The sequence below is a fragment of the Acipenser ruthenus genome, chromosome 14, assembly GCF_902713425.1.
Source record: "Acipenser ruthenus chromosome 14, fAciRut3.2 maternal haplotype, whole genome shotgun sequence".
In the NCBI taxonomy this organism is placed as follows: domain Eukaryota; kingdom Metazoa; phylum Chordata; class Actinopteri; order Acipenseriformes; family Acipenseridae; genus Acipenser; species Acipenser ruthenus.
In genome coordinates, this window is record NC_081202.1 from 8,457,234 (window position 1) to 8,477,162 (window position 19,929).

The 19,929-nt window shown below is 36.4% G+C and overlaps 1 long non-coding RNA gene across 1 annotated transcript in view; it reads right to left on the reverse strand.

The window, feature by feature from the left end:
- LOC131697406 (uncharacterized) overlaps positions 1 to 19,665 on the reverse strand; it is a 46,988-nt gene extending 27,323 nt beyond the window's left edge. Inside the window, exons 1-2 of the long non-coding RNA XR_009307237.1 lie at positions 19,578 to 19,665; positions 19,145 to 19,283 (exon numbers count right to left, since the gene is read on the reverse strand). This is a non-coding gene — a long non-coding RNA (uncharacterized LOC131697406). The remainder of the gene's footprint in view (positions 1 to 19,144; positions 19,284 to 19,577) is intronic.
- Between the last annotated feature and the right edge of the window lie 264 nt (positions 19,666 to 19,929).

Below are 19,929 nucleotides of genomic sequence, written 5' to 3' on the forward strand. Positions count from 1 at the left end.
CTGATTCTGTTGTGGCTTTGGGTCTGCCAGACCTCTTCCTGTCAGAGTTTCCTCCAGTTTCCAAGTGCCTTTTGATGGTGTAGGAAACTGTACTCACTGACACCTTGGCTTTCTTTGCAATTTCTCTAAAGGAAAGACCTACGCTTTTAAGGGTTATAATGGTCTGTCTGTCTTCCTTTGTTAATTGCCTTTTTCTCGCCATTATGAGAGCAATATACTACTTCCTGCAGTACAATACTGTTCAAATAATGCTTAAGAGGGTGTAGTAACACAGTCTGTTCCAACACTGCTTTTATACAGACAGAAGGTTTGTAAGTAATCAACAAAAGTTGGGACACCTGTAGGAATTGTTAGCATCAACTTTCAAGGCTTAATTTACTTCCATTGCTGCAGAACAGCTGTAAGTTGTTAACCCATTACTTGTTTCCTGAAAAAGGCCTTTTTGTATAACTCTGAAATGTACATTATTTTTCAGTTTTTGGTAACCTAAACTTTTTTTTTTTTAACCTCTGGCAGTTTACCGCTTACCTTTGTACCAGGTTATTCATTGGACTTGAATTGCTTAAATTTCAATAAAAACTGGAAAAATGGGGGTGTTCTAAAACTTTTGACCGGTAGTGCATATGTATATATACACACACATACAAACATATACACACACACATACACACACATACAGTATAGTACAGTATATATATATATATATATATATATATATATATATATATATACACATACATACATACACACACACATACAGTATAGTATATATATATTGCCTGGTGTGGTAATCATGTACTAATCATTACACATTATTTTCATTGCACATTATTTTACCATTTTGTACATGAAGAATAGGCTTCAAGGTCATATGAATTCAGTTTTGAGTTTAATCAAACAGTTTGAACAGAACAAAGTAGGTTTGCAAACACTCAGCTCTATCTTGCTGCAAATCTAGGAGGAATTCTCTCATGCTGACACTTTATCTTAACGTGTAACACAAGCTCCAATTAGTGTCAAAGTTACCAGAGCCATCAGACTCAAATTACATTAACCTTACACACTGGTTCAAGGAAAATTCAATCAATCCACTACCAAACTAATTACTAACATTAAAGATGTCATTAAATAGTTTCTTCCAAAAGTGTTTTAAAATCATGCAGCTAAATATTAAAGAGGCTAGCACATATAAGTATGTTTTAATTAACCTGAAAACATGTTGGTAGTGGAACTATATTGTATTAAGAGGATTTGTGAGGTCATATTTAACCTTGTACAGGTCAGACTTGGAAATGTGGCACGGCATTTGAGGACAGCAGTAATTCTTCTAGTGCTGAGGCATGTTCATGGGTAACAATGGCAAAGCTCCATAAGTATCTGATTTATTGTCTTAAATATGAAAATGTTTTAGAGATTAGAGAGAAAATAGTTTGAATTAATTAACTGCACCAGCTCCCATGAGGCATTGTGCGACACTTTCAGACAAAGCAGTGGAAATTTTATACCTAATGAAATGTATTTTGTAGTTAGAAACACAGCAGCTGTGGGATTTACAAAACTCTGAATACTGTGGTTGTCTTGTGGGGAGGGGGGGGGGGGGGGGGTACTTTCAACTTCTTTGAAAGAATACATTTTATTCCTTTTATATCCAGTTAATCAGCAATAAAATTGAATACATTTGGCTATTCAACGGTTCTAAACAATGGCAGATCCTTATACTGACCTTGTTTAAAAAGACAATTAGTCCAAGGTTATAAAAATGAAACAATGTTTGTGCCTTTAGTTTAATTCTGTCTGTCTGGGTGATTGATTTATATGACGGCGGTTTAGATCAATTTAATGGACTCCCATTATATCATACAGTCCAGTAGCTGGTTTACAGTTGAGCTCCAGCTTGTGATGACAGTAAGCCTATTTTTAAATGATCTGCAAATTGGATTTAATGACAGCCATCTATAACGTTGATTCAAGAAATGGGAGAGCAGGCCAGGCAAAAAGTTCCTGTATTCAAGGCTGGGCTCATCTGTTGTTATCAGTCAACTTGATATTAATATACAGCAGTGCCATGGCTTATGAGAGACGTTTTTATGATTACACCCACTGTACCTCATCTTGCCCACTGGTGCCAGCAAACAATTTCATTTATTACAGTATCCAAGTTGAAGATAGACCATTTGCAGTTGTCAAAGGTTTGATCACTTTCATCAATAAATGCATACCTGATGTCCTGAAGTTTAACACAAGATCAATAAGTTCAAATGCACAACACGGTTTTTGTAAGGCAAGACAAAAAAGAAGCAATACAACAGCCCATATGCAAAGATAATAGTCATCAGATAGATTCTTGAGTAAGGGTATTTCAGAAAGCAGCTTGAATTTAAAGGACTATATTTAATCTGTTTATTATCCTACGATACGTGTTTCTAATCATCATGTATCACCGTTTCTGCAATCCTAAAGCAGTCAATACCTTGGATAAAATGTTTTCTTAAATGTCATACACACATTGGAAGTAGAGAATGTGCTTCGAGTCCTTGAGATTTTTTTCTTTTTTCTGATAAACTGCTTCAGCGCTATGTTGAAGGGGTATGTATAATACTACAATTTTTAATAAATAAATACATGATGGATACTCCCTGAACGTTTATGAAATATTATTTCAATACCATGTTTTTGTTGTTTTGTTTTTTAATGAATTAAGGGTTCGTAATACTGTATTTCACTGACAGTTTATTGTGGCATTGATATACTAAAATCTCTGAGCCGAGTTGCTTAGTAACCGATTTAGAAACTGAAACTGCAGCACAAAACTCTAAACAGTTGTTTTTATATTACCAAATGTATATATTACATCATTATATTATTAATTGTGCTTATAAAGACCCTGTGCTTGCACTGTATTTGTCTGAAAAAAAAAAAAACTAAAAACAATTTACTAGTAGTATACCAGTAGTGTTTAATGCAAAACCCTAAAAACTCTAATTTTATATATGAATACGAAAAAATCTGTAACTCCAAATAATAGTTGATCTCTGTTTATCACGGGATGGGATTGGACAGGACGAGATTATTTTGACAGGACAGGATGGGACAGGATTTTTTTTTTTAAAAGTTACAGGATGGGACAGGACGGGAAAAATGTGGACAGGACAGGATGGAACAGAATTGGAAATGATTACTCTTTCATGGAATGGGATGGGACAGGACTGAAGTTTCATTCCTGTGTCACTCTCTAGTTAGCATAGGTTGTATTCTGATGGTTCAGATTATAGGTTAATTTGGACAATCAGGAAACAAATTAATGAGAGTCTACTTTTATTGTATATTGAAATGAGCAAATTTACATTCGGTAGAAAAGTCATCCTTATATTATTTGTAAAGTCATGTGAAGTGTCCTTTTGTGTTTGCATTCAATCTTGGTATACATCCTTAACATAATGAGGACATTGATAGAATATCTTTGGGAAGACACAGTGTTTTATGTTATATTTCCAGAACTTGAACTTCTGTTTGATATCAAGAGGGGCAGGCTGACATGTGAGATGTTTGTGAAGGTTTACAATGGACTCCAATACCATCAGGAAATGCATGGAAATCAGCGTCTCTCAAAAATACCCGTGTGATACTTAAAAAAACACAAAAAAAACTTGTAAGAATCTCAAATTTGAGGTTGATTGAGTCTTAACGCTCTTCTTGTATTTAGCTAGGAATGCCACTTGGTAGACAGAAAGAAACCCTCTTCTGCCATCACCCTTTTTTTAAAAATCAGTGTTTTAGGAGTATGAATGTATCAGGGATGCCTTGGGGCGAGCTTCTGTTTATTGTCTCAAAAGCTATTCTACCAGCAAACCTGGAAATCAATATTCTGTTCAGATTGAAATCAGATGTCAACCTCTATCCAACACTTTATGGAATAGTTGAAAGTTGAATAGTTTTTTTCCAGTCCCATCTGTGGCTTTTGAAAACAGTTACAAAAGTATCTCTCCAGTTTGATTCCCCGCTTGCAAAATGTAATCAGCAAATCTCCTGCAGTGTTTATTTTCCCATTAACTTCTCATCAAATTATATATATATATATATATATCTCCATAAGTTATCGAGTCATTATTCCCTAAAACAAACTTTTATTTACTTAAACGTTTTAAGATTTACTTTAAACTGTCCAACCTTAGTAAATTCTGAGTCATTATTATTAGTTAGCAGTCATAGCTGTCTACATATCAATGTTTTAACTCTCATCAACTGCAAACATTCTCTCTTCAAAGTTATTTTTCTCCCTTAAACCTTTCGTATGCTGGCTAGATAGAGGGGAGACTGCATTCATTTTCCCTATCCCAATTAAATTATATGGAACATATTCAATACTCCCCAGAAAATGTCTACTTGCACCTAACCGGTGCAGTGTAAAATTGAAACAACTGAAGAGTAGATACCATGCTGTTAAAGATCAGAACAAACGATCTGGAAAAAGGAGAATAACTTGTCCATTTTTTGAAGAGATTGACAAAACACTTGCAAGGCTGTAAACAGACAGTGCATGGTGGGATGCTATCATATTAAGTCCCACAGTCCATTGCACTGCTAGGAACTATAACCAAACAATTGTAATAGTGTTTGTACGCATTAAGCCCGACTAAACATGAAACTGTACTTTAGTGTGGACACTTTGAGCTGGATTAATTAAAATGTTTGAGTACGGTTCTCAAGATCGGTTATGTAGTGTGGACAGGGCCTAAGCATTATCAAGGGAATGCATTCATATACATCTGTGTACTGTGTATCGAGACCTTGGCTGAAAGCAAACCTTTGCAATGGCCTAAATTAGACTGTTTCAGAGAGCAAGATGTCCTAATGTACTGATCAATAGTTGCTTATTAGCATCACTACCACCACTGAAGCTGAAACTATGGATGGATCTGAACCAGTGACAACATAAGAAATAGAACATCACTAAAATTGTAATTGTTAATTATTATTAATATTTAATGTAGATACATTGGATGATATATGTCCCCAATTTAGGGCCCTAAAATTATTTTTTATTAATGAAACATGTTCAATAGACATTATTTGTAATAGATTTCATCTATTTGGAAAATATATATTGTTGTAGTTTTGCTGTCTCTGGTATAAAAATAAAAAGCACAAACCGCAAAACTTAATCGAGGTGAAGCAGAACCCAAAGAAGTTATATAAATGTCTCAACAAAGTAAGTAAGTTGGCTTGTATTGCTATTGATTGCTATTTAACCCTAATGGTTTGCTTGTTCACCATACTCCAGCATTAGTAACCCAGGGGTGGCAAACATTACCATTGATCAATAGTATGAAATTGCAGCACTTGAACTTTCACCCTTCATTCTGCTGTGCTGCAATGTGCTCCAAACAATAATGCCTTCGACCAGCACAGCAGCTCTGCGTAGGTATACATCTGAAGAATCTGAAACTTATTTTCAAGCCTAAAGAAGAGAGAAGTCAAATAAGGGGTTGTCAGATGGATTCACCTCTGATATTTACAATTACCACACTGCAGTACCTATCAGGAATCTTGCATAGTGTGCGCTTGACTTGTGTGTAAAATGGAAGTCCCTTTCGTGAATGATTAATTTGTTATGCAAATGGTATAATATATAAAAGCTGTGTCTCAAGACTGCACAAAGGCAATTCTAGAGACTACACTTCCCTGTATAAATTATACCCTGTCAGCACTAGCTATATAATGTGCAACGATTGCATGTAGAAAACGTAATTATGAATGAAGTGAAGCATAATCATGTGGTTTCAATGCCTGTTGATGGTTTATTTTAGTTTAGCACATTCACTTTGTGTCTGCCAGAGCCAGCACAGGTACATTTCAATAGTTCAAGTACTAATATAAGGAAACACCTAAGTAAGTACTCCATGTTATAAAATAAAAGCGCAGGTGATGCTGAACTGCAAATTTCAACCCAGAGTGGCTTGAGAATGACACAGTGGGATCAGGAAGGGCATTCCAAAACCCAAAGGCTGTTCCAAAGAAAGACTCCCGACACAGCCGAAGGCGATAAGGAATGATTGTCAGAACAGCTCTGTGGAGACTCTCAATCCAGATCTTTAACGAGCATAGATTGACATAAAGGTAGGACACAGTGAATGCAAAACCTTATAGAACAAAGTTTGACATTCTGTCACTTAGTGGTTTAAGGGATGAGCTGGTTGACCCCTTAGAGATGCTTGCCTAATGTTTACTTTTAATACTGTATTGAAAGATTCTCGTGATTCTCGAATTTTGTCCGTCACACTTTACATATATTGAGAAACGCATTTCCAATTCTGATGAAGTTAGATTCTGGGGATAAACAGTACAGAGTCGTCTGTCTTTCCATACATCTGTCTATTTCTATGTCATTCTTACATCTTAAGACCTTTTTGTAGGTTATATCCTTTTACATCTTATTCTTTTTTGCTACAATGACACTATTTGTAGATCTCAGTAGATTTTTTCATTGTAACAAAAAAAAATGATTTGTGTTCTTGATTGTTTCATATGAATTCAACCCCATGCCTCCAGGTGAGACTGCAATGATAGACATACACACATAGATTTCCCCTGGTACTACAGCACCTTCCTATACTCCATTCATCAACACACCTTAGTACGTATGAGCTCAACTCTCCCTGTTTTATAACTGGTAATTGAAACCATTGATACAATTGTATAGGCTTACATTGTTTTATCCAAACAATAAAACAATAATAAATAAATGTAGTCAATTATCAAAGAAATGAACCACCTTAATGTCATGCCTGTTAGTGTCACGCTGTGCTTATTATCACTACATTAAAATATTTTTATATCTTTTAAAATATTTAACTACACATAAATAGGGACCTACCTAAATCGCAATTTCGGGGATTTCGCGGAAATCGTGAAATTGAGGGGTCACCGCGAAATTCACCTCTTAGGGGCCAATGCATACAAACAAGTACAGAGAGGGGAAAAAAAGAAAACTTGTTTAAATGAACTACTGCACAACGCAAGTGACGCAAACTACCTATATAGCCCTTTTTTATTCCTTCGCCGTCCCGTGTGCATTGCACTTAAGCAAAAAACAGACAAACAAAAAATGTCCACAAGTAACATTTACAAAATAAATTCTCCAAAGCAGTTAACATTCTTGTTTACTATTCAAATGACAAAGTTTTAATCAGCCTATCAGTGCGTCTTTACTGCTTTTATGTGACCTGTACTGTGCAGGAGGGGGCGGGATAAAGTTGGTGCTGCATTGTTTTGATTTAGGTTGATAAAATCTAGTTATCAGCATTGGAGGTAAATAGTAGAAATGGACGACAAAGAAAGCAAAGTATATTTCGGCTGATGATCTTTTCAAGATATTTCCCAAAGAAACTGTACATGCAGACTGAAGTAATTGTTTTCCATATCTTGATGTGTATTTGGAGAAAATAAGATCGATCGCTATTTAGCTTCATAATCACACATTAAACAAAAGGCTACTACAGAGGCTGCTGAACAGAACGTAAAATAAACAGCTTTCAGAAACCAAACTGGAAAGTCAGCCCAGACAAAAAGTATTCCTGTCTGCAAGTTAAATCGGTACTAAAACGATCCAGCACAGCCACCTCGCTTCAACCTGCTGCTTACAGTTGGAATTTTAGACCCGAATAGCCACGTCTTCTTTGTTTTGACTCGGTACTAATAAAATAAATTATTGGATGGGACAAATAACATGACAACGAACGTGCTGCATATATTGACTTTATTAAAAGTATGCCAGACGCCCTGGTGTAACCGAGTTTTTGGGCTGTTTCTAATAGATTTCCACATCTGTATAACTTGGCAAAGCTTTGCCTTAACTTCCAACCAATTCAGTGGATGCAGAACGTGCAGTCTCAATGTATGGGCAAGTCATCTTTAACAAATGCCAGCACTCTGTTTTAGTAAGAAAGCAAGTACCACTATCTTTAGGCTTTATAGTGTTCTGAAATACTGTCTACTTAGGTTTATTTAATGTTTAAACAGGTCCGCGAAATGTACGCAAAATCCTAATTTTATTCCGCAACATACCCGTGAAAAATGCGTAAATTTACCGTGATTTAAGTAGACCCCTACACATAATGTATACAGCTAATGGGGTCTATTCATAAAGGGTTAACGCCTGTTGAAATGAGAAAACAGGAGTACATGATCGGATTTTCGTTCATAGGCGCCTATTTAACAGCAGTTGCTATTCAATAAGAAATAATTGAGATGTGTCGTTAAGCCCCAACGATTTTCGTCTATGAAGGCATGTTTTAACGAATTGAGATAAAGCTTAACGATCACCTCATTAGCATAACGTTTTCATCGGTCCTGAGCCTCAACCTGAACGACACTCAAAATGCTGTCGACAACTTGAAGTTATTGAACGCTGGGTGCGGTGGAGTCTAAACTAACGACAGCATCAGAATGTCATTGTCAAAAAAGTGATCTGACCGCATTCAAACCCCCCCCCTTCCCCCATAAATAATTAAAGACATAATTTTTTTTAAAAAACAGACACAAATTGCATCCTACAGTATATAAATCACGTATAATACAGGCACGCTGTTAATAACACGATGGGTGCTGCTGTTGATAGATTCCACATGATCGCATCCTCCAGTATATAAATCACATATCATACAGGCACGCTGTTAATAACACGATGGGAGCTGCATTCTCCAGTATATAAATCACGTATCATACAGACATACTGTTAATAACACGCTGGGTGCTGCTGTCAGCAGATTCCATTTGCTTCTGTTCCCAACAGCTAACGACGGAACTGAGCGAATCTTTATAGAGCTGATGATGTCATCACAAGGAGACGGATTACGGTCTTGAACTAATATATACCCATTCATAAATTGCTTAGTGACAGTCGCCGGTCTGCACAGATCATTTTATGAATATCAATATGAACGACTTGTGTTAGTTTCAAACTAAATTCGATTACCTAGGACAGTCAGCAAGTATTTTTATGAATAGACCCTAATGTATACATTATAGTCATATAGTATTGATTTACTGCAGCATTACTGCATAGCATTCTTAAATATGTATGTAACAGGACCTTGCCCATTACAATTCTATGTACATATTGAAAAAATGTTAAAACAGCAGGGCAGGGATTAATTCCCTGCTTGTGTCAGCCTCATTTTCCCAGGTGAGATGGTAACTGGAATGGGAGATACTGATTGGTTGGCCAACTGGCAATCAATCAATTAATTAAAAGCCCACCTGCTTGACAGGTGGATATAAACTCTGCTGTCAGTGCAGTGGGAGAGGAAGGTGCAAGGCCAGAGAGAAACGTTGGTTAGGAAGGAGGGTGTTGTGTTAAGAATACCAACAATTAAGTATATTATTTGTTCTGCCTGACCCAAAGAAGCATTTTATTTTGGTTTATTTGTTTATTTTGAGCTTTAGTTAAAAGTAATAAAAGTGTGTCTGTGGCAAACTGAAATCCCACCCTTCCACAATTCATTTAGCTTACAAAAATAAACAACAACAACAACAAAAAAAAAAAAACATGGATGGTGGCTTCAGTTCAGTAGTTACAACTCTGTGGCTCAGTTCTGTCTTGACTTTATGTTGCCGCTACATTAAACTGATACCTTAACTGATAGTTCCATTAACAAGTCTAAACAAAATATTGTAATGTGTTATTTCATTTAGAAAAACACACTGAAATGTACAGCTATACAAAAAAGCCTTCAGGTGGGCACTGATTAAAACAACTGTTCATTTTGAAAGGGAAAACAGGAAAAAATGTCTCAATTTTGAAGGTACAGTATAACAAAATAAATCCAAACTATTATTAAAACAAATTGAAGAAACTAAAGGAAACGCTCATTATGTTTTTTAGCAAATGTAGACTTAAAATAAGTTTGTGACGGTCATGCGATTCTTACATTTTTATATCTTAATATATAAAATAACACAAAAGGGGCAGTTAAGTGTCTTCAACTACCTGAAGAGAAAATCAGTACAAATGCATGCCTGCAAGTTTGTTATTGAGCTTATACAATGTAAAGCAATCTTATATGTTAAAACAATTTATTAGTGTGATGAGGCTACTGAAATCCTGACCAATGATGTTGAACTGAAACAATAACATTAGCCTTCAGAGTGCTTTGTTTTTCCAGATAATTTTATAAAAGTAAGTTTTATACTGTATAGTGAAAAGGAATGTGGCTGCATTTACAGTTTATCTGACGTTATAATTAGAGCACAATAAATATTTAGTTATATTTACCAGCTGATTTATTTATTTATTCATTTATTTATTTATATACAAGCATGCAACAGTATTCAACAGGTAACACAACGATCCCATTGCAAGCCAGCATACCAGGCCAAATGTACACTTTAGGGAAATGCGTCCTATTAGAAAGGAATCTTAGCAATTCAACATGTTTCTTAAAGTAAGTCATAATGGAAGTAGTAAGATAATGCGAGAGGGGTGTCATGCATGAACAGTCAGACAGAAGAAGTCATTAATGTTGCCAATCATAAAGCAGCCATCATTACTGGTGGATAACCCAGCCTGCAGTTTCATACAATAACCTGCTACTATGCTGCAAAGGAAACACCTCGGGCTCTTTCTTATTATTGTATTTAATTGAATTAAATCCAATTTACATGTGGAGTCTCATTGATCTTATTTACATTTGGATTTGGTTACTTACCTATGATGTATGATATATTTTTCTATTTATTTTCGTTTACATAAAAAACCTACACCAGTCTGTTGCTGTGGTAACTGGTCACATTTCTCATTAATTTGGAAATATTTTTTTTAATTTTTTTTTTACATGATTTTCTTCTTTACAGCTAATATATTATTTATTTCCAATAAAATAAATACAAATAAAATTAATCCATAAAAGCCACATTGAAGCATTAACTTAACCTCATATATGTGTAGCTTATTATTATTATTATTATTATTATTATTAATTTCTTAGCAGACGCTCTTATCCAGGGCGACTTACAATTGTTACATGATATCACATTATTTTTACATACAATTACATGACATTGATTCTAGCTTATCGCTTGTGTTTACTCGCTGCTCAAGTTCAGAATGCAAATGATGCAATGTAAGAAGAAATAAGAAATAAAAAGAACCACTGATGTTCCTTTGAGTTTTGAAACTATTAACTATAGGGGTTTATTTTAAATTACAATTGTATTTTTTATTACATGTTGTTCAAATGCATTATTAGACAATTTTAGGATTAACCAGATTTAAACACTGCTTGGTGTTTGTATTATTATATGACAAGTACTTTTTCTGTGAGCTTTATTTGGAAAATGGCTATATTTTCCATATATCTCTTACTACAAAATTTATTTTTTATATTTTGGGCTATTCTGCTTTGGAAAGTTTAAGTAGCCCAACAACCCTGGCTTTAATTTATGAATGTGGCATAGCTTTTTGCCCATCTCTATAAGCCCTGAGAATATATATTTTTTTCATTTGCAGTATATAATTTAAGCTTTACTGGTGCTTTCACTTTGATATGATTTACACCAGTGCTATACATTTAGGGGGTGATGTAATTATAGGCACAGTACAAATAATTGCGGATGCAAAAATCAAATTGCATTGCCGCCAGGCAATAATTTTGCGCTGTGCCCCATGTAAGCTTAAGAGCAATGCAAATTACTCAACACGCACAAATAATGATCCGCAATTATGATAATGAAGGTCTGTAGCAAAATGGTTAAGTGGGTACAGGTGCAGGTGTGATGCAGTGTGTAATAAAGCAGACAGAGAGGTTTATAATCCAGTTTGGAAAGATTTTTATTGTTTTATATCCAGGTCTGATGACCAAATAATGATCCCCGGCAATACACAACAATGTGTAGTGTACGGAGTAAATAACAACGGGGTTGCAGTCCCACAATGTACTAACATGGTCACCAGTCCTGGGTGCGTGCAGTAGTGCTCGTGGTGGGTGATACAGGTTTATCAGTGACAGTAGTGCAGTGCTGTTCCGGGTTGTCTAATAATACCAAGCAAGACAATTATAAACAAACAAACAAAACACTCATGATACGTATATTCACTGGGTCTCTCGCGGATCCTTTCAGGTTCAACAACACAAACCAAAGCGAAGGAACAGATTCTCTCCGCCCCCTTCTTAGCTGGCCAACTTTCCTTGAACCCTGGGAAAGAACTGTCAGGCCAGCCCGTCCAAAGAACTCTGTTCTCGCTGCTTAGTGCCCTCACAGGTCGGGAGGGAGATTTACTACCAAGAATCATTGTATTTCTGTCACAGGGTCTCAATGAGCACATCGGTCTATTTAGGGCAGCACTTTTAGAGTTAGGAGTACAGGGACTTCTTTCCCTTCTCCTCCGAACGTGTTCTTTCCTCTCCTCAACAAGAGCCAAGTGTCATTGTAAATGTTTGTGTCCGCTTAGTATCCAGATCCTGCTCAGTTCCATGCTCTTTTCTTCATTTGAATGCATTTCAAAATAAATGTAATGGATTAATGATGGCAAAGTGCAAATTTGATTGTGGATGCACAATGCAAGGTGAACACCATTCTTTACATAGGCCACATTTTTAGCAACCGGTAAAATCAGACTTCATGGCTGCTATACACGATTTACAGCAGCATTATGAGGGGTTTTGCACCCACAAATCACTTTGCACGTAAACTTACATCACCACCTTAGTTTCATCTTCCAGTTGTAAGACAATGAGTAATTTTAGACAACTAGCAGTTTGACAGCCCGTCTATGTATATATTTATTTTAATTGTTTTGTATCAATTGTTCTATTCATACCAATAGCTGAGCTCAGGAAATACACCTGGCAGTGATTGTGCTTATTTTCACCTTTAGCTTCCTGAGAACAGACTTGGAGGAAAAAAGAAAAGTGTTGAGAAATTCTTAACATACACAGAAGTGTTGTCATATAAACAATACAACCTCACAACATAACGTGTTGGTTATTCATGGAGGACTTCTTCAAATCCCAGCTCAAATATATTTTTCCAATGTTAAAAGGCACATCGCCTATGTCAACTGCAGTAAATGTTGTATTTTTACATGTCCAGAACTAGTGTATTCTTTTTCATGTCTATGGTTACAGTACATCCCAAGACCGCTAAAGGATGCTTTTACACATGGCAGTGATTTGCATCCTATGGGTTTGTTTTTGTTTGGGAAGTGTGCCGAACCCTATTTGAAACCAGTCCTGGTTTCAGCCCCGTTAGGATTATAAACTGGCCAGTCTCTCCTAGATATAGCTCATTACCAATAAATGAGCATCCAATGCAAATTACACTTGGAAGGCAAATGTTAAAATTGAAATGTAACAGAAAAACACATGCAAGCAGAACAGAGGGCTATTCATTTCTCAATACAATTATATGGCCAGTGAAGTATTACAGGCAGGTGAAGAAATGCACATGTTAATTATACAAATAAACTAATACAAGTTGGCCTACAGAGAGCAGTGCTGTATTTAAGTCTGCTATTGGACTAAACTGAATCTAGATTTACTGACAGGTTTCATAGTGTAGATGGATAAATAGGGTTTGTCAAAAATAAATAAATACAAGAACCGTGTCAGCTTTACATTAGTCTGCATTATCCAGAAAGGGCAACTGGATTGTACTCTCAGCCACACATACAGTAAGAAAGTACAATGCATTGCTTTGTGTGAATTCTGTTTCCTTTCCTTACCTGTATTTTCTCAAATAAGCAAGTTTCTCATGTGATTTTTTTTTTTTTTTACAATTATAATGAAAATTTAGTGTACAGTGTACAAAGGCACCTTTAATTGGCTGCATTTACTGTGATCTTGCTTTAGACTGTTTATTGTAACTTATTTAATAAAGCAATATCAATAATGTCATATTCTTGTTTATTTAGATTTTCATTTTCAGAAGCTTTGTATTTCTGTAAGCTAACCGTGAGTTGCTATCTGAACCATAAGCACGGTACGGTACACACATAGTTCAGCAACGGAAAGCTGCAGGCCCCTGCTGAATTTTTTTTTATTTACATTCCATAAAGAAAGTGTTTTGCACTTTAAAAGCGAAGTCTGTGTTGGGTTTGCAAAGAGATTTCAAGCCTTTAAGTCGGCTTACTCATTGAAATGGAGGACTCTATTTCATGTGTGGAAAATGCTGTATAAATACTAGCCTTACATGTATAAAAGGCACATATCCTTTTGTCTTGGTTGGAAATAGAGTGCATTCTCTTGACTCTAATGATGCTTTAAACCACAAATATCCAGTTAATATTTTACATTAACCAGGCAATATTTACCAGGGATTACTGTTAATATTTAGCCTAAAATTAAATTATTTGGTATTTTGGGCACAGAAAAAAACAGAAGCCTTATCTTTTTAATGCTAGCCTAACCCTCCATTTAACATCTGCCAAGATAATGGGCTCTAGTATCACTGATTTTTCTTTTGTATCTTGACTTTTAGTAGGTTTTTGTGACTTTGTAGACTTACCCGCAATGTATTAAAGTAATTTTCCCTCCCGTATTTTAGTTTCATCCCTGCTGCGGTAGTTTCATTACGACTGTTCGTTTCAAAGTACTTTTGTATGCAAATGTACGAATCTCATTACAATGTCGAAGTTTCGCTTAACCTTGATGTCTCATCATTATTTTCTGATTTACGACTTCGGTTTCTGCCTTGTTATTTTACACATGCCTCTCACAGGCGTAGATTCAATATCTGTTCGTATGTGAAACTTCCTGTTTAACCGTTTGCATGCATTTAGTTACTTTAAAAAACCCTCAAATATATTTATTAATAGTCTATATTAAATAGCAATGGCAATAAATGCATTTTGTTTTGGTTTATTTTATATTTGAATGTGCTTTATTTTAAACTTACATAAAGCATACAACTATTCCCCTTTATTACTTGGTGGTAGAATGATAGACTGTGATACGCTGCTCCTGCTAATTGCTTTCAGGTAGAAATATCAAACAGAACGACAACATGCTTCACATAATCAAAAGGAACTATACAAGGTAACATCGTTCGGAAACAAAAATTTTACGCGTAGTTTGAAAGCAAGTAGAGCAAAAACAGTATTTCATTTTTTGTCCGTCAGAAACAGTAAAATTGTGAAATCGACCCATGTTTTTAAGTACAAAACTACATTGGTGTGCTCAGCAAGGTAATAGCAGAGTAATTGATTAGGTTGTGTTATCAAAAAAAAAATAAACAGTCTTATTGGATTATTTTGTTTATTCATTCTGATTATGTGTTTATCATGTTTAAGCAGGTCTATTTTTTAATCTGGCTTTTTGTACATTTATATGTTATGAGATGACAATATAAAGAACATACGTAGTTATTTATTATTTGTTTATTTAGCAGACGCCTTTATCCAAGGCGACTTACAGAGACCAGGGTGTGTGAACTATGCATCAGCTGCAGAGTCACATACAATTACGTCTCACCCGAAAGACGGAGCACAAGGAGGTTAAGTGACTTGCTCAGGGTCACACAATGAATCAGTGGCTGAGGTGGGATTTGAACCAGGGACCTCTTTAACCACTGGACCACGCAGCCTCAGTTGTGGCAATAGGCCTACACACACCCGATGTTTAATTTTTTAAGTTACTGTATTCTTATATACTGTTATTTTAAGTGCTTCAGAGTTGGTGCAGCTTCAGTGAATTGAAAAAAATAAGTGTTTCACTCTGCAAACATGGTAACCCTAAGTTACGTAGGCAGTGCAAGAAACTAAAGCTCCGATACCAAAATCCAAGCCGAACAACTGGACAGAGCTCACGTGTATTCAGTAGTTTCTCACATTGCCTACAGTTGGAGCACAGTGCAGTGCCTCCTACAGCATGGTGGGGGCAGGTGTAGGCTGAACGATAATACTGTACAGTACCAGTTAGAAATTAAAGTTACTGTGCGTAGACAAATGAAACACACCGAAAAGTATTGTAGCGTGCACAGGGGAAGGCAGCAACTGGGCTGGTAGGTGACGTAATCACACACAAAGACATGAGCCTGATATATAAGCTAAATTAAAGCACTGAAAGCATGTAAGGAAGCATAGGTAGGGTGCAGAATTACCATGTACAGTACTGTGCAAAAGTTTTAGGCAGGTGTGAAAAAATGCTGTAAAGTAAGAATGCTTTCAAAAATAGACATGTTAATAGATTATATTTATCAATTAACTAAATGCAAAGTGAGTGAACAGAAGAAAAATCTAAATCAAATCCATATTTGGTGTGACCACCCTTTGCCTTCAAAACAGCATCAATTCTTCTAGGTACACTTGCACAAAGTCAGGGATTTTGTAGGCACATAGTCAGGTGTATGATTAAACAATTATACCAAACAGGTGCTAATGATCATCAATTCAATATGTAGGTTGAAACACAATCATTAACTGAAACAGAAACAGCTGTGTAGGAGGAATAAAAGTGGGTGAGGAACAGCCAAACTCAGCTAACAAGGTGAGGTTGCTGAAGACAGTTTACTGTCAAAAGTCATACACCATGGCAAGACTGAGCACAGCAACAAGACACAAGGTAGTTATACTGCATCAGCAAGGTCTCTCCCAGGCAGAAATTTCAAGGCAGACAGGGGTTTCCAGATGTGCTGTCCAAGCTCTTTTGAAGAAGCACAAAGAAACGGGCAACGTTGAGGACCGTAGACGCAGTGGTTGGCCAAGGAAACTTACTGCAGCAGATGAAAGACACATCATGCTTACTTCCCTTCGCAATCAGAAGATGTCCAGCAGTACCATCAGCTCAGAATTGGCAGAAAACAGTGGGACCCTGGTACACCCATCTACTGTCCGGAGAAGTCTGGTCAGAAGTGGCCTTCATGGAAGACTTGTGGCCAAAAAGCCATACCTCCGACATGGAAACAAGGCCAAGCGACTCAACTATGCATGAAAACACAGGAACTGGGGTGCAGAAAAATGACAGCAGGTGCTCTGGACTGATGAGTCAAAATTTGAAATATTTGGCTGTAGCAGAAGGCAGTTTGTTCGCCGAAGGGCTGGAGAGCGGTACACGAATGAGTGTCTGCAGGCAACAGTGAAGCATGGTGGAGGTTCCTTGCAAGTTTGGGGCTGCATTTCTGCAAATGGAGTTGGGGATTTGGTCAGAATTAATGGTCTCCTCAATGCTGAGAAGTACAGGCAGATACTTATCCATCATGCAATACCATCAGGGAGGCATCTGATTGGCCCCAAATTTATTCTGCAGCATGACAACGACCGCAAACATACAGCGAAAGTCATTAAGAACTATCTTCAGCGTAAAGAAGAACAAGGAGTCCTGGAAGTGATGGTATGGCCCCCACAGAGCCCTGATCTCAACATCATCGAGTCTGTCTGGGATTACATGAAGAGAGAGAAGCAACTGAGGCTGCCTAAATCCACAGAAGAACTGTGGTTAGTTCTCCAAGATGTTTGGGCCAACCTACCTGCTGAGTTCCTTCAAAAACTGTGTGCAAGTGTACCTAGAAGAATTGATGCTGTTTTGAAGGCAAAGGGTGGTCACACCAAATATGGATTTGATGTAGATTTTTCTTCTGTTCACTCACTTTGCATTTTGTTAATTGATAAATATAAACTATTAACATGTCTATTTTTGAAAGCATTCTTACTTTACAGCATTTTTTCACACGTGCCTAAAACTTTTGCACAGTACTGTAATGTACCATGTTAAACTTACATCTATACTGTAGAAACAAGCTTGTTTTATTCATGCTTTCCAATTTTGGGGACCCTTTCTTTTAGATTATGTTTTGGTTTGTTTTTGCTGTGCCCAGGGTCTGTTTGTGTGACATTATTACATTGTAATGTTTACTTTACTTCTGGAAGTTCTAAATCGTGACTTTAAGCGTTGCAAATCTATTTATAATGAGATGCAAACTCTGATCTTTCCTGTATAATGAGAACTTGCGGTGAAATTACGATAGTTGTTCACAAAAAAGAACTGCTTAGTACGTCTCACGTAGAAATTCTACAAAGGACGAGGCTATGAATTCACAGTATTTACGAACACGTAAGTAATATTAGTACATAGAGCCTAATGTGTGTTATTTCATGCTCCCATTTTAAATTAACTTAAAAAATGCAATGTTCGGCATTTAATGCTACATTGTTACATTCACACATGAAAAAAATGAGGCAAGCGCCTTGCATTGTTCATAATCAATGTATTTTGAAGATTATTGGAAAACATTTACATTCTTTGAAGAGTTTTGGCTTTATATTTAACAATTATTATTTATGTTGGCTTTCATTGGTCACCAAGTAGGCTACACAAACTATTTGAAAAGATGTCAGGATCTCTTCTGAAATGAGAAGGCATATGCCACTGTTTATTTCTTCGGAGAGTGCTGCTTATCATTATTACCATTTAACTTTTTTACATTTCCACTGCTCCGTTCAAAATGAATAAACTACAAGGACTAATCATGGGAGTAACAAGATCAGTACCACGAGCTTCAAAATAATGAAACCTTTTCTAACAGGGGTCCCAAGAAGCTCACCCAAGCTTTATTATGACACTATTGTTGCCACCCGAGACAGCACCTGTTCTGCATTCGATAAACCGATATGTCCGTGCTACATACGTTTTATTCTATTGACTCATCTAGTAGAGTAATTAACACTATGCTAGGAGGATTCTTAATAATGCTTGAATGTCCCCAGGAAGCAAACAACAAATGTCAATGTTTTGGGGACACTTTCAGGGAATTGAACATGGCCAGAGACAAACACTCTCTGAAGTCAGTGTTTATTTTCTGTTTAAGGCAAGGTTAAACATATACCAAGGGAGACACTGTGGAAATATTTGCAAGACAAATACTGGTAGTTGTTCTGATACAAACTACACAGTGACAAACACACAGGAAACTTCACCAGCCTGAAGGAAAACTCTGATCAACTGTAAATAGGAGAAAAAGCTAACACTTACGTTAGAAATGTCAATATACACAAAGCTTTGATATACAAAACACTGCAGAGAGTTCAGTCTCCTATCTCCCGAGAAGAATTAAAAGTTATTTATTACTAATGTAATGCTATACTGGCTCTCAACTACAGTGTGTGGACTTGGACATATACTACAGTACAGCCTCCATAGAGTTTTGGTCCTACCCTTTTATTTGTATCCAGTGAAGGTTGGTATCAACCCAGGGCCCCATCAACCCAGGGCCAGCTTCTCCCCATTCCAAATGCTGTCTCACTGGTCACTGTCCAACTGGGGTCAGCCCAAAACCCCAGGCCCAGCTACCTGCTGTAAAAAGAACAAAACAAAGCCACCATCAGTGCAGTCCTGTTGCACTGTATTGTGTCTCAGTTTTAAGTTTCTAACAATACTCCTGCAGGTTGTCTTATATACAGACCAGCACAATTATTATGTACAATCCTATTGTATAATACTATTCACACACTTCATAACTCCTATATAGTAGTAAAATCAATATGTGTTGTGCTGGTTTCCAATCACACACTGAACAAAATTATTCTAGTCTTGTGCATTTATCTGTAAGCTAGACAGAGTTCACCACTCAAACAAAAGTACTACTACTTGGTTGTAACTTCCTTTATCCAACTTTCCCAGTTCCTCCAGCAACTTCTCTCCACCACTTCATACTTTCAATCATCCAACAACACAGTCCACCCTGCTCTCTGTCTGCACTGTGCTGATAGCACACCTTTTATAGGGCAGTTAGTAATTAAATGAGGTAATGGGTAACAGGTGATGCAATTAGGTTCCTCAGAATGTCAATCAGTTCTACCATTTGGTCACCAGTGTACTAACAATAAATACAACAAAATAGTAAACACACCAAGAAAAAAACTGAACATAGTAAGTAATATAAAATAAAAACAACCAAATAATCACAGCAAAATTATAATAAACAGTGCAAATCAATCAA